Below are 25,807 nucleotides of genomic sequence, written 5' to 3'. Positions count from 1 at the left end.
CGAAAGTCATCCACGCCTCACCGATGTTGACGAAGGGTTAGCGCTCAGATCCAATTACCTGCACTGCAGCCCTGCGTTTATCTCACTCAGGATTATTATCTAAATTGCCCACATATCATTATAGTACCCGTGTGTAAATGTGTGTGTGTGTGTGTGTGTGTGTCCACATTCACGTTCACGTGTGAATGTGTGTTTTGCACTCTACGTGTTTTGTGGTCTACTAATAGGCCCCAGAGGGACAGTGATGTTTGGTAATTAACCCTCTGTAGACCATAAGCAAAACGTCTATTTTGCCCCCTCCCTCCCCATTTTTTTCTCTCACAAGAGCTGGCGCAGGGCCTGCACTCCACTTCACCTTCACACAGAGAACGCAGACGGGCATTCTGCTCCTGATTGCGCTGCCGAAGCTGGAGATTCATGATGTGATTTAGGAAAAAAGAGAGCGCCCTCCCAAACCCCCTCGGTCGGAGCGCGGACCCTCATTACATTAGAGCCCCCCAGAGAGACGGCGTTCGCATTCGAGCGCACTCAGCGGCGTGGCGGCGACGGGCGGGTGGGGAAGAAGGCACCGCCGGGCCCGACTGATTGAGCTCTGCCATCAGAGTTCATCGTCTTCCATTCTGCTCATAATTCATCCAATTAAAAATCATAAAAGGCAACCATTTTTGCAAGATTTTTTAAGGGCTTGCTAAAGACGTCGTGCTGGAAAACATGCTCTGAGAACCCTGAGAGGTAATGATTTAAAACTTGGACCACGCGTGTTTAAAAAAAAAATAAAAACTAAACTAAAAATGGCACATGGCATCATAAAGACAGATAAGAGTCTTACATTTGAGCATATCTTGAAAAGTGAACCGCAGCGCTCTGGCTCAGAAAGTCTTTGGCCCTTGCCTTCGGTAAACTCATCATAAAAGCTCAGGTTGTAAATCCGGAGAGCCGTGTACCCACCCCCTCAAAAAAACAAGTAATAGTGGGCCAGCCAATGACTTTACTCCAACAGTGAAGGCGGAATGATTGGCACATGACGTGGATTGGCCTCGTGCTGAAGTCGGGGTCAGGTCGCGCGAGTCTGGACGCGGTGCCGCTAACGTAATCAAGCCCAGTCCGCAGAGACGCCGGCCCTCAATGCCGGGCCGTGTTGCGAGAAGACAGCTTGATTGGAAGCTGCGACAGCGAGACGGGCAGAGATCAAGGCGGATCCCCCCCGCCCGTCATATGGCTACATGTTCGCAGGTCAGGCTTTAGCTAATTTAATTCCCTAGAGCTCCCGAAAAAAAAAAAAAAAAAAAAAAAAAAGCCGAGTGCCACTCAGGAGACGTGTCAAGAGTGGAGAGGGGGCGTGGGGAGAGGGAGCCACTGAATAATTATGAATCGGGGAGCTTAACCTTCTGCGGAGTTAATTTGAAGAGCATCAGCGTCAGGGAGGGTGGGGAGAGAGGGACCACTTATTTCCCAGGGGTGTCTCTAATGCCATTGTGCGCGAATGAAGAGCTCAGGCTGCGGAGCAATATCGTGTCTGTTAGCAGCCATATGACGCGCTGACCCCGGCTAGAGGCGCGGCCGCCGCACCTGCCGTCATCATGGCTAATTTGCTAAACAAATCAATAGCGCTCTGTTGGCCTTTTCGCTCCCCGCGGTTCCTGTCACTCCGTCACACTTCTCTTCCTCCGCCAGAGACAGCGTTGTCACTCGAGCGCCACCAGACTCATGAGCAACCGCGACCATGTCCACAGGTTAGCTGAGTTGTAGCTCACAGTCATCGCCATCAATTTCTTAAAAAAAAAAAAAGAACAGACTGAAACCTTCAGTCCCGGCTAAGTATTAACTCTAGAAATAAAGTAATAAATAGAAATAAATAAATAACATATAAAGGTGCCTTTTTTTCTGCCTTTTTTAAAATCATGAATATAAAATAATCTCACCTCATATGCAATGAAGATAAAATATATGAAAGTTTCCCGTTTTGAATTAATTTGTATTGAGAAGTATGTGCTATCTTCAACCAATTAATTTGTTCAAGACAGATGGATATATGACCGAAATGTCACTGAAAATTGAATTAAGGGAAATGACTGAATGACTTAAGGCAAATCTGCAAGTAAAAATAAACAGTAAACAGCTTTTTATAAAAAAAATTGTTATAAGCTATAAGTCCAACCTTAGCCCGACTTTTAAAGCAGTTCTCTGCTTATCAACTGTGGTAACATTGAACATCTCCATAGACTTTCACAGTTCCCGTCCTCCAGTATCTGAGTCAATATAAATAAATCATATATTTCATATATTATATCTTGATATTTTTTTTTGTTATCTTCCAACCCTCACAAACGTAATAATATTTCTCTGATCTCCCACGGCGATCGGCTTCAGCAGAGCATGACGATGCAGGAAAGCGAGAGACAGGGAGAGAAAATCAAAGGCTTAGATGAATCTCAGCATCGCCTGAAATGATAGCAGGCTGCTCTCGGAGGCGCTGGGGGATTTGACTTTTTGTTTCTGCTGGGACCGAGGTTGGGGAGAGACGTTTCGGTCCGGATGTGGCCGAGGAGGGCGTGGCTGCGGAACATTGTGGAGGGCTGCTGTCCCCTCTCCCCTGTCACATTTACTTGCTCGGAGGCTGCGAGATTGGCTGTGGGGATGGCAGAGGGGCAGAAAGGCTCCGTTGTTAGGGTCTGGCAGAAGTTCGGGCCCGTGGCAGCGGCCCGCATGACATCTGGATGAAATTTGCTGTGAGCGCGCTCAAACAGGGCCGTCTCCGCCAGAGGGAATTTCAACGCTTTGATTTGGACTCCCTCGGCTCAGTCTTATTGTCAACCCTCATTACGTAGTCAAAGGTGTAGGGATGAATCAGTCAGATATTACATTCTCCTCCCACCAAAAGAGTGTGAAGGCAACAGAGTGAGAGATGGAAATAAACGGAAATAAATAAACTGAACGACTTAAGTTTCTTCTCCACGAAACTTCAGTCCTATTTTTCCATCGTCCAACTCTTCCATTGCTTTAACTTGACACTTGATTAATTTTGAACAAGCTTCAAAAATTCTCCTATGAGGTGAAAAATATAAGAAGCCATACAACCCAATGACATCTCGTATTGAGAGGTTCTCCTAAAACTGCTTAGGAGAAACATCTTGAGAGAAGAAATAATTTGACATTATAACTCATCAACATTCCTCACACTTTAAACACTTCAACGTGCACGAGAGAAAATTACACAAATTAATTGCTTAATCAAAGTGTGTCTTGGTTGAGAAATAATGAGAGAGATTTTGGGATTTACCCAAAATGAGCTGAATGTGTGACCTGCTTGAGACCTCTGTTGAACCTCACTTTGTGACATATTTAAGATTTACTGGTGCTTTTGTCTGAAAAGCAGGAGACATAAGTAAATAACTGAGATCCTTTTCTCATTCTTTTCTAGGAGACATTATTGAGATATTAATGAAATGTCATCTTAGATTTCCCTTTCCCAGGCACTGACATTTTCTAGTTATCGATATGCCGTTGTCTTAATAAGTGCTCTGAGAAGTACATCTATACAATATTTTACAACAGATTGTACTTTTTTCAGGTTTTGGGTGGCATTTGGTAGCTTGGAATTTTACTATGTATCCAATAAGACCAAAGACAAACAAAAGAGGACAAACGGAGTATTCTGCAGAATACTGAACCTGACACTCACTGCAGAAATCTTTATTGGGGCTCAGGCCCCAAAGCCACAATAACAGCGCAGTGTAGGGGATTATGGGGAGGCTCACAGCGAATTAAAGAGCGTGTGAGACTTAGAGGGAGTCCCATTCCTCGGTCAGAGATGCCAACTCTGGTCTTTGGCATAATCTTCTTTATGGGCGGCTCCACTTCAACTAGTAACAATTGCCTAGGCAGCTGCCAAACCACAGAAATGTTTATTGATCATTTTACCATTCTTTATTTTATTTTATTTTTTTTTAAAGCTTTGTCTCAATCTTATTGCCTGTATTATTTGAACATTCAACACGGTATACTTTTAAAAAGCCGAAGGAGGACTGTTAAAACTATGGTTATACTTATGGTACTACTAAGGCATTCTAAACAGAATGCTTAAAAAGAACAAAGGTCAACAACGGGCCAAAAGTGAAAAGAGCAAGAAGAGAGAGAAAAAAAAAAAAAAAAATGTCAACACGTGGCCCTTAATTACTGCCACATAATGCTCCCAGTCACGGCAGGTATGTGTCAGGTGAGAACAGGTTCAGTCATGGAGCAACACGGTGCTGAGCTCGGCTTTGATGTGTGCTTCTGAGACACCTTCAGGTGTGAGCTTGAGGCCTGAATGATTGAACGTGACCTGAGAGGGGTCACCCAACACACGACACAACCACAGGTTTTGGAAGGAAAGAAAAAGAAGGGTTTTTTTTAACTCTTTTGTCAACTAATCAGTCCTTCTAATCAGTACTAAAAGATTTAAAGTGAGCATTTCTGATCATGTGAAGAAACACTTTAATCCTGATGAATGTAGATGTTTTGACCTTCATTCAGCAGATCCCAACCCATCTCAATGCCCATTCAAATTATGTTGAATATATCTATGCATTCTTCATAATAACAGTGAACGCTATTTCTTATTCAGCAGAAGGCCTTAAACATGGCTGTGAAGATGCTTATCTTAACCCCTTCCTCCCCTCACCCCCACCCCCAAAGGCCGTGCATATATTGCCCGCTGCCAGATTTCCCTCTCTCTGTCACTTTCTCTTTCATTTTTTTTTCTAAGCGTGCCATCAGATTAGACCGTGCTCTGATTTCATCACTAATTGCGCTCGTCCACTTAAGGAGCTGACAGAGTGAGGAAAGGGAGGCTGGGCGGCACGGGCCTCATCCATCATCAGATAACAGATCCCCCCAAACTCGCTGTCTGTGCCAGCGCTGTCTTAGTGTATCTACCCCATTGGTTGGGGAAGAACTAGCCCTGTTTGCCATAACAATATATACCACCCATACTGTTGGATTATTGCTTTCTATAGAAACCTATACAAGCCCTGCCACTATTTTAGTACCCACTTATACCCATCTTGACTGGCTGAACACCCTTTCAACCCAATACAATCCAGCATTTGCACTTAATGTCGAACCTAGTGTAGATGACAATGTGGACACGGCACATCAAAACCAGACCTGAATGCCATTCTCATACAGAAAGAAAAGAGAACACAAACGAACACAGACTTAAACCTAAATAACTTTTATAGCCACAGACCTGTACTTTAACAATCTGGTGCAAATTAATTTTAGTATAGGGGAGACAGTGTTATATCAAGCACATGCTGTACATCCACTGCTTTAAGGACTGTTATGTTAGCAATGAAGAAGCTTCCCTTGCAGCTAACCAGCAATCTCTATTTTTTATTTTTTTTTTGCTCAGCTGTGATACAATGCTACTTTAAAGTGAAAATCTGGATGGCAAACTAGCATAGACCTGTATTGACCTTGGGTCAATCATTGCTGTTCATGTAAATATAAAAATGCAAATAAAAATGCTATTTCATTGGGAGATCGCCTAATAGGCTATTTTGGCGTCAACTCAGCGATGCAAAATGGGTTCCTTCGAATGATCTCTCCCTCCCAGTTGTGCCATACTGAGGATTAATACTTGCCATGGAATCTGCATGTTGTCCTCGCTGGATGGAAACGCAGCTCATATCGCCATAATTCAATATTTCTCAGTGACAGGAAGCTATGGTGGCTTTTTTTTTAATTAGAAGGCGACTTGCAGAAATGAGAATGGGAGAAGAGACAATAAAAGGGGGAATATACACATCCATGGAGGGATTCTTCCCTTTTATTTAAGATCTGTGCCAAACGCGCTAACGGTATTAATGATGTTATAAAGAATTATGAGAGGAAATCCAATTTGCCTCGCCACTTGAGCACCACTAAAATGCCAAACAATAAACTACCAGATTGCAAATTAGATCAGTAAAAATATCAAACACATTGCAGTGGATGGGTTTTGAAAAAAGGGGGGAAAAAAATCCATAATTGCATTTAACGCCAGGACTCCTGGGAGTGCAGAGACACAGAGGATCGTCAGAATGGCCCAGAGGAGCCACTATTGACAGAGCAGGTGAAGAGAGGGAGCGAGAGAGGGAGAGAGGGAGTTAGAGAAAGGAATACAAATCGACAGGCTAACTAAATAAACGCTCTGGGTTTCATTAAATATTCAGAAGCAGAGATACGACCCCCCCCCCCCCATCTCCTCTCCTGGTCCCACCCCCTTGATCACCGTTTTACTCGCTCACTGTTACTCGCCAGGGTGCCCCCCACCCCACTATCTACACCCCAACACTACCCATCATTCCCTTTGCCTGTCTCGTCCCCTCCCTGCGCTCCTGACAGCAATAAGCGATGTGCGGCCCGAGGGCCCGGCTCTGCTGGGAGGCTGAGGGAAGAACGGCTGCAGAGGAGCGGGGGTGACAAAAAAGAGAAAAGGATAAAAAAAATGATGGCAATAGATGGAAGGGGAAAGCGGCGCTCATCACTGTGCTCAGAAGGGGCTGAGGAGACGCCCCGGTGGCATTAAATAAACACCCCTAAACCCTCATCCCTGGAGATGGACGAGCTGTCAGGTGTCCACACCAGTCGACCCATCCTGATGCTCAGTTACAGATAAAGGACCAATACACACACACACACACACACACACACACAAACACACACCAATTTTTAATCCTCACAGGGATCATATTTAATACATGTTATGTAACGCATATGTTATAAATGTGTTATAAGTTGGTGCTTAAATCCAAATCTAAGTATATTTCACATTTATGAAGACACACACACATACACACAAACACTCACAGGTGTTTACATACTAATCATTTTATGTTTGCTATTTAAAGTCAAATTAGATGCATGTTGTGTTAAAATTATATGATATTGTACCCTGTTTTTCAGTGTATTAAGACGCAAATCATAACTGTAACATACCCATATGCACAAGTATCCACACAATAACCAATGTCAACAACACAGACTATAGGAGTATCAGGGGCTCCCTAAAAATCCAATAATGCTCACTTTGTTTACAAAAGCAAAAAAAAAGAAATTATATCATGAAAAAAAAAAAGAAAAATGTGGAGAAGACACCCATCCATTAATAACCCGACTCCTCCGGCACTCTCCTACTTGGCTGCGTTTCAGCAGCTCTCCCGGGAGAGGAGTGTGGGCTATGCAAATCGGCCGTGACAGAGTTATTGTGAAAGGAATATCAATGGAGTAATTACTGCACCCCACCACCGCCGCCACCCCGCAACGGCCCCGTCCGCCCCCATTGGTCCGCCTGCAAGCTCCTTCTCCAGAGGAGCCTGTGAGCCTGGCTTTCCCCGAAACGGGGCTCATAATGGACGTGCAGGCAGATAAACATGGTTCTGCACCAAAGACCAAACCCTCTCCATGCATTCAATGCCATAACCTAGGAATACAATTTAAAGATGAAGGTTTTTTTTTTTTTATCTCAGCACTTAAAAGATATATGTAAATATTGGCAGTGGCTCACAGTGGCAAATGGCTTGAGTCATCATAAGCATTTAGTGATTCACATGCTAAAAAAATGCTATCCAACAAGCCTAATATTTTTAATGGCCAAAATTTGTCTTATTGTGCTTTATGAAGCAAAACCAAAAAACTTTGGACATGTGCTGCTGTACTGGAAGAGCTGTGATTTGTCTACAGGTGAAGGAATAGGACAGAAGGAGCCAATCCAGGGCAGGGGACAGAATGACAGATGGGGTGAAGGGAGAGAGATGTTGGGGTGACAGGCATTCCCAACACCAGCTGAACTCCCGACTTCCACCTCAGGCCGTGATTATCACACCGTCTCCAGGAATGTTTCCCACGCACGTGTCCTCGGGCTCTCAACGTGTGCTCTCAGTCTATTTGTCATACACCATTTCTTGGCTATTGATCATTTATTGTTTTCAAAAGAACAAGATATCAAGGCAATTCATAGATACAGTGCTGTTCGGGCATGCCCACCACTGTGGATAATTCCAATTTGTCTTCTGCGGAATGTGTTGTTGGCACATTGGGAAACTGGTCCAAGCTCAGACGTTATGCAAATGTACCTGGAAAACATGGAAAGCTAATATCCAATATATATAAACATGACTAAAGCCTCAAGAACCATTGGCTCCAGTTCCTGTTATTTCCTAACTTTTGAATGAGCAGTGGAAAAGCACCTAAGGAGCATAAAATAATCAGCGATGGACTACCAAAGTGTTGGGGCTCAGGCCAGAGTGCTTTGCTGGGGCAAGGGTTATGGCTCAGCCTCCTGGACCCTCGCCCCCTCCCAAGATCAGGTGCAGCACGGAGCCCCACAAACACCTCATACATCTCAGAGAGCAGGAACGGCCTTATCTCCCTGTTTATCTCACAAGTAATAAGTCCCACTTAAATCTGTGAGGCCCTAATAGATGACCTAAGAGAGAACGAGGGAGAACATGAGAGGGGCCACGGGCCTGAAAATAAATAAATAAGTACAATCCCTCCTGCCATCTTGCACACAGCACACCCAGCGAGACATGAGCCACAAATCACTCGCCACTCCACCCCAAAATAAATTCTAATTAGGAGGGAGAACATGCTCAAGACATTCTTGGCCAAAGTTTTTTTTTTTTTTAGTCAAGGTCTGGCGTAATAAAGGCATAAATCTGCGCCTCGGCCCACATGCAACATGTGCAGGTATAAATAATAAAAATATGGGCTAATAACAACGGCCATAGAAATAGTAAAAAGGTTTTATAGCGGTGACTGAGGTAAACAGCACAGGCAGAACAGGTAGAATACAGACTGTCTTAGCGAGAAAAATTGAAGAGGCCACAAGGAGAGGAGAGGCTACATTTTTGAGTAGTCGAAAACCATAAAAGAATAAGCACCCAAAACCCAATGGGGGTCTGTGATGTGAAATTTCTTGCCTTTCGTTTTATGTAAGTTTTATTTCATATGCTTTTTTTAGGTATTGTTCTTGGCCTCAGGGATCTGTTTCTCATTTTTCAGTCCAATTTTTCGTTTTTAAAACAACTAAAAATAACGGATTTAACTAAATAAAAAATAAAATGCTTCTCCACTGTGGGAAGAACATTAAACATGACACAGCACATAGTGAAAAAATATAGATGTATGCATTAATAAATAATAAAATAAGGGCAGTCCTGCTCTGTTTACTTTTTCCTGTTTCCTTGCATGTCGTTCCCTCGGCCAGCCTTTGATCCCTGTGGCCTTATGAATCTTCCACATAAACGGCTACCTGCCAGGGACGTTTTTAGTGCTTCTGACTTTTTGATGCCAGGCATCTGCACGGAAGTCCAGAGACGGAACATGTGAAGCCAGCCCCTCGCACCAACCCCATCCCCCTTCACCTCCGCTGGCGTGTGGCTTATTACTTTTCACTGACAGATAAAGGACACTGGCGAATGATTTTTATCTTGCTAATTTATTAAATAAAGGAGCTTTTTTTCCCTTTCTCCCCTTTCCAACTCCCTCGCCATGTTTCAGTGGCTGGACAAGCGCCAGTCAGAGGTGGACAGATTGATTTGCAGTGTTTTTTTTTAAATGTCATTCGTAGTGGAGAGGCCGCCCAGCCGCTCTCTGTCAAATCAAAATGCCACCTAAACACATTTTCCGAGAAAGGCCTTCATCTTGGACTCAGAAATGTCAAACTCTGCTGCAATCACTCACAGCAGCATGGCGGGCCCTGCCATGGGCCATCTCGTCTGGAAGACACAGTGTAAACACAGCCTCGTCTGTTAAGGCCGCTAAATCATTGTTCTGTAGTGTACGGCCACTTAGATGCAGCCATTCCACACCAGAGTTCTTCACAGGATTAAAAAATATTATAATAATGTGGTTTTTGGTCATTGATTTTTGTGGGTTATTAAAACTACATGAAAAGCCACTACAGGGTATAATCTGCATCCTTTTAGTTTATTTCAGAATTACTCAATAAAAGCACTGAGAATCTATCTGCATATTTAGTTTTGGTAGAAGACATGTTCCTCACATGACTATTGCACGTTTTATTATGAGGACAGAAACCAGAGGCAAACAAAGGCGAAGGGAGGACATATGATTCCACACTGAGTGTTGCCAGATTGGATAGTTCGGAATTAAAGTGATGTTAGATGCAGAAAATAACTTATTCCATTTTTTTACCTTTTGATTTATTTGAAAGCCTGAGGATGTTCTAGACATGCTCCAGGGCCTGCTCCAGGACAGACACCTCAATTTGGAATGGTGATTGAACTTGTCTGGAGTGACCTATGCACTCGCCAGCCAGTCAGATCTGAGCACTCACTCATGCAATTCAATAAGAGGATGGCCTCAAGAGGAGTCATTACTTGTTGGCATCAAATTTGGAGATATCCAAGCAAATGTGGAAATGTGTGTACTTTTTGGGCAATTCCATATGACCCAAATATTCACTAAGACACGTGGTTGGGAGTAATTATAGTCTTCGGAGTAATTGTGTAATTCACTTAAGTGCTTAAGGAACCAATTTCTCTGCCAATGGTTGTTTTGTTTTGGCACTTTCTGACATAGATCCAATATTCCATAACTCAAAAGATCTTCAGGATCTTCACAATAGATGACAAAAAAAACACACAAACACACAAGTTATAGCAAGAACAATCAGGGAAGAGGAGGGACATCAGTCCCCAAAAAGTGGGTTTCCACAAAGCCTTTCTTCACAGCAGACCACAGGAATTGTTTATCACTAAAAATCAAAGTAGCTAATCAGATGCAGACCCCCACTTCCAAACCTGAACTGGGATCAGGAGGCATGTTCTTATGCGCTCCTTCTCATGTATGTGCCATCTCCTGGCCTGTCGTCCTGCCAAAACCCTGCCCGAACTCCTTGACCCTCTGTAATCTCAGGTCCCGCATGACATCACGTCGTGCAACTCTCAGAGCCGGAACAGTTCTTGTGTGCCTGATCTTCAGGTCCCCAAGGGCCTTGGTAAGAAGGGGAACCATGTCTTACACAAGACAAATGTTCTCTTTCGTCTTGGTTTATTTATCCCATCAATAATCTTAATAATCAACAGATAATGCACATTCTTTTCACCCTCATTTCAAAAACCATGTCTTCATGCCCATATATATCAAAGAGTCTGGTAAATAAAAAAATAAAGAAAAAAAAGAGAGAGAGAGAGAGAGCTGCAGAGGGAACGATCAACGATTGCGAAGTAAGAGTTTCCATTCCCAGTTGCCAAAGCTTCCATTAAATGTTATGGGCACATCAGGGGCACACGGAGCAAGCTCATCAGCACAGGAGGGGAGCCTGACATCTTACACTGAGCAGAGTCTGGGTCTGGACCGCCGAAGTGCCTTCAAAAGAACTCTACCCCCCCTCAATGCCAATAGGCTCCAAAGGTCCTTTGTAGCACCGGGGGCATTTGGAGAACGTAACAAGGAATGTCCCTTCTCACCTGCAGAGAACTGACCATGAATCCACTCTGACACTTTATTAGGAACGCCTACCTCTAAGGCGGCTTTAACGTTTGCCAAATTAACGGTAAATTACAGACCAACAGATTACTGCTGAGCACACATATGATGCGTGTTGCATCCCAGATCTATCAAACATTTACATTTACATTTACATTTACAGCATTTACCAGACGCCCTTATCCAGAGCGACTTACAATCAGTATTACAGGGACAGTCTCCCTGGAGCAATTTTAGGGTTAAGTGTCTTGCTCAGGGACACAATGGTAGTAAGTGGGATTCGAATCCGGGTCTTCTGGTTCATAGGCGAGTGTGTTACCCACTAGGCTACTACCACCCAAACGGGACAAAAACTGACCACTGATGACCACTGGCAAAAGCTAGAGCCATGTCACTAATAATGTCACCAGCCATGCTTTAGAGCATTGTGGGCAAAGTCTGTATTCAGGGCAAGTGACAGACAGGAAGGCGGCGAGCCGAAGGCGGCGGGCCTCCAAGGTGCTTTTATTGGTGCCTTGAAATACGTGCGAAAGAGGAGCCACCGGGTGGAAGAAAACTGTTTGAAAAAGGCCGCAGTGTAGATCTGCTTTAATGCGTCTGATCTCCGCGTTAATGCTGCTCCCGGTTCGCCCTCGCTGCCGCTGCACCCCTCACTCATTACTGTCTGGAAGAGAAGCGCTTCCAAATATTGCAAACCGTAAGCACTTTTCAGCCTGCAATATACCACCGGCAGGCGACGGCACTCGCAACTCGCCTTCCTCGCCATTCTTCTGTCTTCGGCAATCCAAACGTCGCTCCCAAACATGTTTACGTGGAGCAAAGACTACGAGATTGCAGTGTGTGCATCGTGTTGGCGCCGTGAGGTGGAGCACACACTAGAATATGCACGCGAAGGCTGCAAGCTGTTCCCATTATGTCCTGCCAGGAAGTCCGTGACGTCCTACTCCATGTTTTCTGAACAGACATAGTGCCGTACAATGCACTGGCCGCATTTATTACCCATAATGAATGATTATCTCTTGTTAATACCAGCCTTGGGGGACTCAAAAGCATTTAGGCAGTGCGACCATGCCATACTTTCCAAATCTTCCCTTTCCATAACAGCTAGCATAACATTCTGTTAGAAATAGACTTTGCTGGATTTGTTAAGCATAATGTTGCTTTGTTTCGTGCAGCTCTATGAACCTGTAAAAAGGTCTCCAGTGAGCGGCCCTCTCTAACATCAGATGAATAGGTGCCGACTCGCTTGTTGCACCTTCAGCACGCGTCCTTCACGCATGCAGTTTTACGTGCTGCATGATGAGGAAAACACGAAAATCACGGCCGTTTACAGCAGCGCGCAGGCCTCGGCCGTTGCTGCGGCAACAGCACGCTCCACGGCCAAAGCGAGGCCGGAGCATCAGCTTCACCTCATCCGACAGGTACAGCAGAGTCGCCGGGGACGTTCGTTCCTGGAGAAGTTAGTGACCCCCCCCTTCACTTTCCCACATGATGAAACAGCGTAGCAAAGCAAGCACTTGTTTTTCCCGAACTCCTCCTTAGTTGCAGAAAAGGCGAAACACATGCTGGACCGTGCACCGCAAAACCAATATTTCATCCATGCTTTTTGGAGGATGCTAATAAGGATTAAAACCATACTTATGGTTTTTTTATCTGCGAGTCATTAATAGCATGTCCCACAGCAGAGGATATTTCATTAGGACTGACATGTCTGAGGGGTCGGGCCGCCCCTCCTGACCCTGCGGCCGACACACGGCTTCTGGTTAATGTAATGGTGATCCTGCCCGAAAAAAAGAGAAATGCTTCATGCGTCTGCATTTGGTTTTTGAGGAAGGGCGGGCCAATTAATCTGATTATGCTTTCAGATGCGACGACATATGTAAGCATGCATCAGAGCATGTGCAATGCAGATGTGTGTGTGTGTGTGTGTGTGTGTGTGTGTGTGTGTGTGAGAGAGAGAGAGAGAGAAAGATGATGAGTTACAGAGAAGAGCAGCACTCGCCTGACATCTTACACTGCTTCAACTGTTGCGGTGCAGTGCAACACAAGGTCTAACGTGGCTTCTATTAATGCCCTCAGCGCGCCTATTTACACATCTCCCTGCTGAAAGAAAAGAGGGACGGTCCTTCACCAACTGTATGCAAAATTTGCTTGTGCGCAAGGGCTCCGCAGGAAATAAAAAGAGAGAGGGAAGAGGAAATGCTAAATGAAAAAAGGGTTACGCCGTCCCTGCCCCTGTCTGTCGAAACCTCCGCGCTCCACTTGCAGAAATAACACTCGGCCACTTAGGAGTTTTCAAACAGATCATTTTTTACCCATCGCAGTATGTACCATGGGTGGTAGTAGCCTATGGGTGGGTGTAGCCTAGTGGGTAACACACTCGCCTATGAACCAGAAGACCCGGGTTCGAATCCCACTTACTACCATTGTGTCCCTGAGCAAGACACTTAACCCTAAATTGCTCCAGGGGGGGACTGTCCCTGTAACTACTGATTGTAAGTCGCTCTGGATAAGGGCGTCTGATAAATGCTGTAAATGTAAATGTAAATGTAAATGTACCACTTATTCCTGTCCGTTCCGCTCCGGGCCTTTTTTTATGGACAACTCCCGTCATGTCGGAGGGACAGGGGAGCTTACTGACGTCCCCGATTAACCTCGGCGCGCTGACAACCAGGAAGTGACGCCTATTCCACGAGGCACCCATCAGCATACGCTGAGGGAAAAAAAAGGTGGTGACAGATTGAGCGAGAGCGGGGCGGAAGGTGGAGAGGGAGGCATGGCCTGGGTGGCACGTCTTGCCTTCTGCCCGCCATGTGCCAAGACGGGGAGGGAGAGAGAGAGACGGAGCCGAAACCACAGGCTGTGCCTCACGCCAAGGTCGTGTCCAACCCCTGGCAAACCGTCAATCTCTCGTACATACACACACAAACACACGCTTCCATGTGGTCAAAAATGCATCCCCGCTATTATTGGTCTACGCTGTTTTTTAAGCAAAAAACAAAAAAACAACAAAAAAAAGGATTAAGTTACAGAGACATAATTTAATCAGATGCAAGCACCAAAGCGCAATTAGCAGAGGAAGAAAGTTTAACCCAGAATCTTTCCAAATCAAAAGACGTCAACTTCATGATTCTAAAAGCATCCGTCTCACAGAAATGCAAGACTTTCATTCTTCTGGCACACAAAGCCACACATGTAAAGCACCCTTGCGGGCACAACCCCACTGTCTGAGCCACATTAGTCACATTGTGCGCTTGGATCCGTCCGTTTGTTCACCGCATTCGGGGAAAAGGCTCCTGGGCTCATTCACATGTCATACTGGGTTTTACAGGGGGTTTAGCAAGCCAAGTTTGGGCTGTTTGGCCAAGGGATGCAGGCCGAGGCTGAATAAGATCTGTGTTTTGAGTCTGTGATCTGTGGTGCACAACACAAAAAAATCTTCAATATGTGCTAAAGGGCAGAATTTGTATTGTTTTAACTGTTTAACTGTAACAATGAAACAACTAAATATGTGTCTGGATATTTGAAGCACAAGTGCTATCAGTACAGCTGTATGGGGTCTTATGGGGTCATAAGTTCAAAGAGATTTCTGCGAACAATTGGACATATAAGAGGAAACGTGTAGGAATAAGTAAGATGTCGTGCTTACTGAAATTTTTAAACCACATGGCAAGAAAACATGCCTAAAACCAAGATATCACCTTAAAGGGTCGGTCTTCCTTTTGCTGCCTTAACAGCCCTCACCCATCCAGCCAGGGACTCCACTTAAATTGGCTTTAGGTACTTGGACCACTGAACACCTGGAACATCCCACAAGAGCTACGGTGTTGGAGGTGCTACCAATCCAACATTCCACCCAGACGTCTGGGTAAAAGGTAAAAGTAAAAGGTAAAGACCAAGTGAAGTCGATCAAGCAAAAGTCAAGATAATCAATGATATTCAGTTCACTAATGTTATTTAATTTAGAAATAAGATGCAAATCTGAGGAACTATTCATTCCGAGGGGCTTTGCAATAATTGTTGGATGTAATCTAGGTGTATGTGTATGTGTATGTGTGTGTGTGTGTGTGTGTGTGGTTCACTGTATTCAAGCAAACCGCTAAAGTACTACAGGTCTGTAATTTCAGACGACAACATCTTGACTTTAAATTCGAAGTGCTCAGATTCAGCTGCGGTTCAGCGCAGCAACATTTAGATGCCGCGCACTCACACAACGGCACCAAAAATAAGCGGCGCTTGTAAAGCGTGGACAGACGCTCCTGCAGCTGTCTGTTTACCAAGAGAAGGGTTTTTGGGCCAGAGCTCGGGTTTGACACAGCGCTGAAGCAAAGCACTGTGGGAGAAAAGGAAAAAAAGGATTCCCCCCCCTCCCTCCGCCCATCTCCACGACCCGCAGTGCGAGAGGAGTCCGGGTCAGAGAGCCACGGCCCCTCCAGCTGGGCCGAGAGCGCTAGTCCACAGCTCCGGTTTCACCGACGCAGGCCGTCCCACGGATCCCCTTACCCCGGCAGCCCGGAGGACACGGGGGCCGCTCCTCGCGCCTGACATCAGACAGACGCCCGGCCTGCGCGGGGGTCGTACTCGCTCCCCTCTGCGTGACCCCCTGGACGACAGGGGGTGTGTCAGCAGGCGACGGGAGAATAGACGTGAGACGGATGGGCCTGCGGAGCGCCACACGTTTCTGCTTAAAACCACGCAGTTTATGCAGCTTACCGACGACCACAGAGATCGTTTATGGATTTTTCGGGGATTACAAATGTCAGATGGAGGAATCCAAAATGCCAAACAAAATGCACAAAAAAGAGCATAGTCCTCCTGTCAATCAGGCGTTTTTAGAGCTACAGAGAGGTCAATGTGCAGATGTAATAATGTAATAAAAAATGTATTCATATGTAACACATTGAAATAAATAAATTAATTGAGCTTCCTGTGAATGTGTGAATCCCTACAATCCCTGCGTTAAAGTGGAGATGGACAGTAAAAGAGTTTTAGTGGTTATTTACACTCGTTTCAAGCGGTGACACATACAATATCCCTGCATGCAGAGGGTGGAAATCAGCCACAAAACAGATGAAAAATTTTGAACCCACACATTAGCATCTGGCGCACAGTTAACAACATTGTTAAGCAAATCAGCTGAAATGTATGTCTGCATGGGGTTTTATTATTTTTTTAAATGTCCATGTCATCTCCCTGTCCCGCCCTGTCTGATCTGAACACTTGTCTATGTTTCAAATTTGCACTATTGGACGCTTTAGTCTTAACCATTAATTGATCTTTTTTAATCAACTAACAGCCCCAATAATTATTATTCATACACTTAGTTTAATGTCCACAAACTAATGCATAGTTAATCCCACTGAAAATGAACTTTAACATATATTGAAATCCCACTTACTTTCCCACCATTGTGCCCCTGAGCAAGACACTTGTAAGTCGCTCTGGATAAGGGCGTCTGATAAATGCTGTAAATGTACATACAAGTGAACCCAATTCACCTTCACAATGCAAAGGAGTTGGTGAGCATCGCTCTTTTAATCTACGTACACAATTCAGGCACAACTGAAACGTCCACCGGCGTGGCATCCGTACAAGAATATACACAATGAAACTGACGGTGCCTTTGGGTTGGATGCGATGAGCTGACAGGTTTAGGGTCGAGACACAGTGACTGAGCGAGGAGCTAAGGTCGGCGCTGGTTAAACATCATGTGAATCACATGTCACCGTCTTCCCATTCCATCGCATGAGCTGGTGCAGAGGGTCACATGACAATATAATATGAATTAATATATATAGCTAATAACAATATATGTTGCTAAGAAGATGTTTCTTTATAATGAAATTCATTCCATCTCGAATAATGAAAGTTCTTGTGGAAAATAATGTACTGTATTTTTTTTAATATATTTAATGTTTTCTAGATAATGTACAGTGTAATGATATGGAACTATCTGTTAAGCCAATAGCTTAACATTAAATGCTGCACAGACGGCAGTGCCCATGTACATAAAAGCTAAGTTTGGCCTTTAACTCAAGGTTGCTGCAAAACAGGTCAAGTCTCCAGTTGCGTGTTTCATTCTTGTTTTTTTTGTGTGGGCCATGAACGTGCACAGTGACAAGCCAGAACAATGCATTTATGTGTGTCTATGTGTGTGTGTGTGTGTGCTTTTAAGTACTGGCAACAGGATTTTGCAGAGCATGCTACATATTTCAAATACCTGACACAGAACAAAGTGAGCTAACGCCGCCTGTCACTCGCGGGTGAGATCTGAGGTTACAGGTACGTGCTATGAAAAAAAAAAAAAACTCAAGCAGAAGAAACGACATTTTTAGACTGGGATCGCCTGCACCCTGACAGCTCATTTATACATCAGGAAAAAAAAAGTGAAGAATGAGGCTCATGTCTGACAGTGTTTTATTATTTATTTGTGCACGTTTCCCCACATTCATCTGCTCGGAGAACCATGAATCTTCATTAACGCCGCATCATGAAATAAATCAGAACCAAGGTTGTAACTCCTGCTTCGGAAATCTCCCATATTTTACTCTCTTATCCACCCTCCGTGATGCGGGATCGTTTTGCAGCGCTCGCGAGCGTTGGAATTTCCCCAGGAAGATGTATTGTGGCTGTTTTCTGGGAAACATTAGCATCCAGCCAGCAGAGAGGACATGGTGGTGGGGTGAGGGGGGAAGCAGAAGAGAACAAGGAGAAAGGAGGGGCCTGCATGATCGGTATCATCACCACTGAGAAGAAGACCCCCCCCCGTCCTCTTTTCAATTTGCGGATTTTGGATATTAGAGGAGGGGTACACCACGTGTTGGCTCTCATCATTCCTTTAGCTTGTGTGCCTGATTCATCTCTTATTGGCCATTACTCCTCATTACTCCTCCTCTCCTCCTAACCTCTCCATCATCCAAATATTTCCCCTTGAATCCGTCTGAAGCCTCTGTGGGTGAAGGAACCTCTTGCATAAATCACGAGGGGTGGAGGGAGGGGGTACAGCGAGCAGCCTCACCGTCGCAGCGGCGAGGGAGAAAACACTGAAAACCGATCCACTGCGCGTTCTCCGCCGTTTGTTTTTCTTCGCCCAGTAGGCGATGGACTGAGCAGCAGCCCACCCCCCCTCCATCAGACGAGGAGCAGAAACGAAAAGGGAGGAAAAGAGGGGCGACAGAGGGAAGTTCAGAAGTTCTTGCTGGTCTAAATGTTGTTCTTTTTAGTTTACTTACCTCTACGCCCCCTCCCACCCTCCCCTGTCTCACGCCCCGGAGGGAGATGCAGCATATTTAAAGTTCTTGACGGCCCACTGTGCCGACGGCCTGGAGGATTTTTGCCCTGGATGCTAAGCTCCTGCAGCCTTCCTTCTGGACGGACAAGTACACAAAGCAATCTGGCCGTTCTGATCAAACAAAGCTGTGCTGTGGCATCGTGACTGCTGAAGCTGTTGATGACATGATCTACACACTGGCACCTTCGCGAATACCCACCAACCGGCATGAAGAGCGAACCTTTGGCAAGTGAAGCTCATTTCTAAGGGCACATCGTACTTAAACCAACTCAGGCGAGATTGTGCAAGGAACAGACATTTCTTGCCCTCTGCATTCATCTTCGCAAAATTCCACCCATTGTCCCTTTGGGAGGCAGACGATTTATTACAAACGAACACGACTGTGGCCAATTAACAAGAAAACCAACGTAGCTGAGCTGACCAAGCAATTCCAGCAAGACTGCAGCACTCATTTCATTTCAACCACTTTTCAATTAGCTTCTTGTGATTTTGACTTCCTGACAATCATGATATCAGTACATTGTACGCTCAGGAGTAAAGCTGGGACAGCATGCCAGCAGGACAGGACAGCAATCTGTATCATTTGAAAAATATCTGGACTGGATGAGCTTTTGAGGCAGGAGGAGAATGCCTGTTCTGCCTGTGCATATTGCTGGAACACATCGGCCAGCTGGAATCTGCTGAAGCCATGTTGCTCGAGCATTCAAATCTGTTTCACAAAACAAGCAAGCGTGGACTTAGACATATGTAACTGCTGTCCTTATTTATTAAGGACTGGATCCAATGTGAATGGGAACTAGTTCATTTTTCGCTTGTACGAACTGAACATTGAGGCACAGCACTGGCATACGTTTGAATCATGAACCGCTACCTTCTTGTTTTATAGCACCATGATGTGCCATCTGAGCTCCGAAGTCCATCATTGTATAAAAATGCACGCTCACTGAGCCCTGAGAACCTTCACTAAGGACCAAAACACATGACCCCCGTCCCATCAGGCCAAGAAGCCTCTCACTAGGCAGCCCGATGCTCCGCCCACCGGCGGCCACATTAGTTCTGAGTGAGGGGACCTCCACAGAGGCTAGACTTAGCCGGCCTGGTTGGAGTAATCAGATTGGTTTCAGCGGATCCGATCTGCAGTCTAACAGACTTCCAAACAGTTGAATGAGTAAATAAAGTGCCCCAGGGATATCCAGCTGGAAACAGATTACCGTGAGGGCGCCGCACAAAGGAGCCTAAGCCGCCAAGGAGTCAGGGGGACGGGACACAAAAGCCAGCGCCAGGCGTCCGCGGGGAAGCGGACGGGGCCTGACGCATTTCAGTCAGGCCAACACGGCGCTCGCACCACCACCCTGCCATCTACCAACAGTTCACATAAAAAAAAACCAACAAGACGCTTAATTTGGGTCAAAAACGCACTAAAGAAGTTGGTCTTAGATTGAAGTGTAAAAAAAAGTGTCTGAGTACGTGTGTACGACGTGGAGATCCGCCTCGTGCTCACTTGGCTGTGGAAGAGGGCTTTTTGGGGGGAAGGAAGTGGTGGCGAGAACGCCGGCTTTCTGAAGCGCCGTCCCGTTCCGTCCCATTCTTCGCCTCTTTCTCTCTGCCTGACAAAAATAAAAGGATTAGAGGTCCCAGCTTCCGTCAAACCCTCCATCGGGGACAAAGTGGCCGGGGGCTTAGGGTGACAGCCCATGATAAAAGTGCAGCTCGCTGTCATTCAGGGCTGTGCGGCAATACCAGTGTTTGGGGGGCTAATCTCATTAGGGGATGAAGAAAGGGAACTGGCGGCGAGATGGAGGTTAAGGCCGGGAGTGCGTTTAATGATGCCAGGCCTGAGTTTTCTGTCAACTTTATAGGTCACAGCTCAGATGTGGAGAGCGGCTGAGCTAAAGGCCACTCCGGGGCAGTCCAGAAATGTGAGGCAGAGATCAGGAAGTGAAGTGACGTTTAAGATTTCATTTGCAGACCTCGGTATCTGTCTGTGTGTGTGTGTGATAGGATGTGGGAGGTTGTGCTGTTTAACAACTTCATGTATCTGCGAGTGCAAAAGGTTCCTATTTCACTTTCTTGAAATGCAAAACTCTGGTGTGGTCTACTGACACAATTGTAACGCTCTGTGATTCATGTCCTCAACATTGTAAAGACCAAAAGTCAAGCGGAAACATGCAAACGCAAATATCAGCAATTTCAAACTTGACAGATGTTGGTTAATAGGATTGTAAAGCAATTTTTTTTCCTAAAATGGAAGTGAAGTGATTCTCATTGTGAGACACTGCAGCACAGCACACGGTGACACAATGAAATGTGTCCTCTGCATTTAAACATCACCCTTAGTGAGCAGTGGGCAGCCATGGAGCCGGGGAGCAAGGTGTGTGGGGCACCCAGGCACTTCGGGATTCGAACCAGCAACCTTCCGATTACAGGTTCGCTTCCTTACCCGATTCCTTACCAACTGTCCCAATGGCCAAACGATATTAACCTGTTAAATGTAAACCTCGGCATCACTGTAGATCACTATTGTGTGATCACTGTTTTCTAGGACTGAAATTTGCACATTTGAGAAACAGATAAATAAGATTTTTGGAATTTGATAACACAAGCATACAGTATACGTGCAGCAACGATACATTCGTACTTGTTTTCTCTTCTGTACGTGTTAAGCCCTATTACTGGCGGCACAGAGCGCTCCGGGGTTAGGGTCTGGCATCTACGTGTGCGGGCAGAATATGTGATCGGGGTGTGAAAGTGAGTCGGGCAGTGCACCAGAGACGCAGCAGCACATGGCACCCCGGTGTCAGCTCCGTACAGATCTCGCGAAATATTTTCGCAGAGATGTGACAGGAGTCATGCAAGCTTAACAAAAGATACTGGAAAGTCTCATTGCACCTGGTCTACAGATACGTCTGTATTAAAAATGTAAATAATTTAAAGTATTCTGATTAAGTATTACATTTCTTTTATTTGAGCATTTGCAGTAGTGACATTCATAGTATTTTTTTCTGTATAGCGTAGTTCCATAATAATTGCAAACTAGCGCAAATCTAGCACAAAATAGCAAACTGTCACGCTCTAAATAAGATAAGAAGGCGAATGAGCCATATAACGTGAGCGAGAAGAAACACATTGTGGTGATTGTTAATAATTTCGAACTAACTGCATGTTGCTGTCACCTTATTGTATTTGCTGTGAAGGACACTGCAATACATGTTTACCCAGAAGACAGTGTGCCAGCTTACAAGGGACCTTGTACCTTAAGACCGGTTTACGGTCCTGAAATTCTATGAGAAATCCTGTGTATGGACAATGAGTGGGTGAGTATATATTGGGTAAAATGTGACCTTACTGCGTTTGTGTATTGTGTGTTTGTGCATTTGTGTGTGTGTCAGTGTGTGTAACCTGATCACACCCCTCCTCCCCTCCCTCCCTCCGTCCTGATCCAGCTCTACAGCGCGCTGCAGTGCTAGAGTCCCCCCCCTCGCCAACTTGGCCTCTCTGAACATCCCAGGCTCCCCTGCATCCGATATCTCATCCGCCAGTGCATGCCGGCACAGGTAACGTTCCCACAAACGCTCTGAATCCAGCCTCCGGACACGGGCTTGTTGGCGAGAGCTCTAATGAGGCGAGGTCATGTCCAGCAGGAGAAATGAGCCACGCCCGTCTGCGCAGAACCCCTCACTCCCGCATTACATCACAGTCCTCTGCTCTATCTACACGGTCTTCCTTATCATACCCAGTCTGAGTAAAAAAAAAAAAAAAGGAACCTTAATATTTACCCATGAACAATGGTTCCGTCCGTTTGATAAAAAGTACGAATTATTTCATTCGAGCAGCAAAAGACAAAGGGTGGTAGTAGCCTAGTGGGTAACACACTCGCCTATGAACCAGAAGACCCGGGTTCAAATCCCACTTACTACCATTGTGTCCCTGAGCAAGACACTTAACCCTAAGATGCTCCAGGGGGACTGTCCCTGTAACTACTGATTGTAAGTCGCTCTGGATAAGGGCGTCTGATAAATGGAGTAAAAATGTAAATGTAACAAAGGCCGCTCAGTACATTGTACGTACGGCATGGCGGGGACGAGCTGACAGACTATTGCATCACGCTATGCTGCTGGAACAGGCCAGGCAATGTTGACACAGAACCTAATACTTCCGTACAGAGGAACGCGTCCCGCTCCAGTCAGCGCCGTCCTGACTCAAGCTAGAAAACAGCCACTAGCAGCTCTCCTGGTTGCGGGGCGTGTTCACGTTGAGAAGAACGTTTCTACAGACGTTCGAAGGGAGCGCGAAGACATACTGAAAGTAAAAAGGCCCGGGAAATTTGCCGCGCCGCACCGAAAAAAGAAGAAAAAAGTCCCCCGTCAGCATGAAGCCACCGGCCCACGCGCTGAACACTAATTAAAAACCAACACATTAAAGCAACGGCCATGAACAGCACCCATCAGCACATCAGGGAGCCTCCACCACTCTACTCTAACCAGTCAGTTGCCCCGACGGTGCCTCCACTCTCGAACATCTACAGGCCTCCAGATCTGCTGCAAGCACACGCGCAAAAACAAAATGTACAACATGCGTTTATAAAACCAACATTTCCCAGTTTACCGCGCTTATATTGGAAAATGAAAGGTCACATCAGAAGGTCAGTCCACCAACTCGCCCGTTTTTGTTGTGGTCAGAAGTTAATGTATACGGATAGTTCATTCTGGACTCTTCAAAATAATCATTATTTCAATAAATTGGCTCTCCTACTACTATATATGTTGCATGATTAAGTTTATTCTAACATTCAAATAATTCAATGCATTTATTTTTTTTTCATCCTAGAAACATTTCCTATAATGATATGAATCATATTTTATATTAATAATCCTATTTGTGAAACAATGTGTTCATGATGTATTAGAAATTGTTATGTTTTTAGAAACTCATTTGAATATTGAATATTTAAAAAAGCCTAATTACTAATTATTAATGTTGTACATTGTGACTTTTTTTCAGCGTGAAAGTAATAACTCGGGCATCGTTTATGCAGAAGCACCAGGCAGGGCGAGCATTGTTTAGAGGGAGCGGAAGGGGAACGGCCCGCGGTGAAGCCCGCTCGGCCCTCGCTGATATACGTGAGAGAAGTCCCGAGGACATTTGCAAAGCATTAAATCTGTGTCACGTTTCGGAAAAAGTGATCCTGTGAAAACACCGCTCGGCCCCAAAGTTGTTTAGAAGCGCGGCGGGGCCAAAAACTCGACCTCCCGCGCCTGTAAATTCCGGGGCCCTTTGAAGCCGGGGCGCACGAGAGAGGCGTCGATGGGGATGTTCGCCCAAATTTGTTATGATTTACGGCCGCGCTGATCTCGGCCCGTGAATCCGTTCTGCCCCTTTTGGGGCCGCGGGCCCGTCGTTTTTTAATGCTTCTTCTTCTGCAGGCTGACAAGTGCGTCCTAAATGAAGGCCGCAAAAAAGCCAAAGGTGCAAATGACGTCGCCGAGCGGACGTTGCGCGGAGGGGGGATTTCGCAGATGCGGCTACGCGGGAGCTAGCGGTTTGCCGAGGCCCGACGTGGGGCCCGACGTGGGGCCTGCGACGCGGCGGCGTGCGCTGGGGTGCGGGTTGGTGTGTTTCGGGACTTCGTGGGCGATCCTCGTGAGTTACGCCAGGCCGGCATGGGGCCTATAGTAGAAACCCACACACTCAGGCAAACGCAGGGCGTGGCACGCCCTAACGAGCGGAGCGGCGTCGGAAAAAAACGGGACTCCTTCGCCGGGTCGGCCCTCGGCGGCATCGGCGCCGGCCTGCAGTCGCATCTCCCAGGCGACGGAATCCGAGGGCCGAGCTGTGAAATTCGCCGCGTCGCTGATAACCGCCCGCGCTCCCCTCGGGGAGGGAGGGAGAAGAATGGCGGCCACAAAAGAGTGATGTGAAGCAATAAATGTTTCTCCTTTGTTTGTTACCAGGCATGTAGCAGAGCGCCGTAATGTCCCGGTGATTAAAAGAGCAGCGTTTCAAAAGGCCGAGACCAAAAAAAAAATAATAAAGGGGAGACATGAAGAGCAGCCGGCGGTCCCATCACAGCCAGGTCCACAGGACCCCGAACGCGGCAGACCGGCACACACACACACACACACACACACATGCACAGCTTTCAATATGACCCATGTACCCCAGCAAACCCTGGCCTGAGAGAGGGCATACGCAATATTTTATACATGAAGCATTACTCAATGGCATTTTTAAATAACCATAGTAACACTACCTGTGATGATAAGAAATACATAGATGTGAATGTTTGTAGTAAATTGTTATGTGACATAATGTATTAATGATTTTTCTTGAATCAAAACAAAAACAAAAAAATATCCACATGGAAATACATAAACGTCGACTGGATAGTTATTAAGGCATGGAAATTATATAACTCGATTTTTGAGGATTCGATTTCGTATCGGTGTAATAATTTTCATAAATGATGGCACATGGGTAATATAGTAATGCATTTGTTTTCTTTATTTAGTTGAGTGCTTTCGCGTTAATTTAATTTGCGCGCGAATCGGCGAGTGCGTTACATCAGAGGTCGTGCGATTCAACGTTTATAATAATAATTATTAATAATAATAATATTATTATAATAAATGTACATTTTATTTATTTTACGGGTTTTTTTTTTTATTCTGAAAAATTCTCTTATTCGGGCGGGTGGTTAACAGGCCCCAAAGTTTCTTACGGTGCGCGTTTTGGCGAGTATGATGCCGATAATGAGCGGTGATCGCGCGGCTTTTATTCATTAAAAAAATCTATAATAAATGAGTAAAGTTAAAGAAAACAACTGAAATTTGTTTTGTCATTTTTTCCCCTTTTTTAAATATATTTCCAAATGATAAGATGGAGAAGATGGAGAAAAATAACGGATGAAGAGATATCATAATTACGCGGAGAGAAACGATTTACAAAAAAAAAAAAAAAAAAACGATAGAAGCGGACAAATGAAGGAGCGTCCCGTGGAGTCTCGTTTCAAGCGCGTTATTACCCGACCGTCCCTGG

General features: G+C 45.4%; 1 protein-coding gene across 1 annotated transcript in view; it reads right to left on the bottom strand.

Moving 5' to 3' along the window:
- lmx1bb (LIM homeobox transcription factor 1, beta b) overlaps positions 1–25,807 on the bottom strand; it is a 50,853-nt gene that overhangs the window by 23,882 nt on the left and 1,164 nt on the right. The window lies entirely within an intron of this gene.

This window comes from Denticeps clupeoides, chromosome 11 (assembly GCF_900700375.1).
Source record: "Denticeps clupeoides chromosome 11, fDenClu1.1, whole genome shotgun sequence".
NCBI lineage: Eukaryota > Metazoa > Chordata > Actinopteri > Clupeiformes > Denticipitidae > Denticeps > Denticeps clupeoides.
The sequence above is the reverse complement of the archived record's forward strand: the minus strand, read 5'-3'. Positions and strand labels throughout refer to the sequence as shown.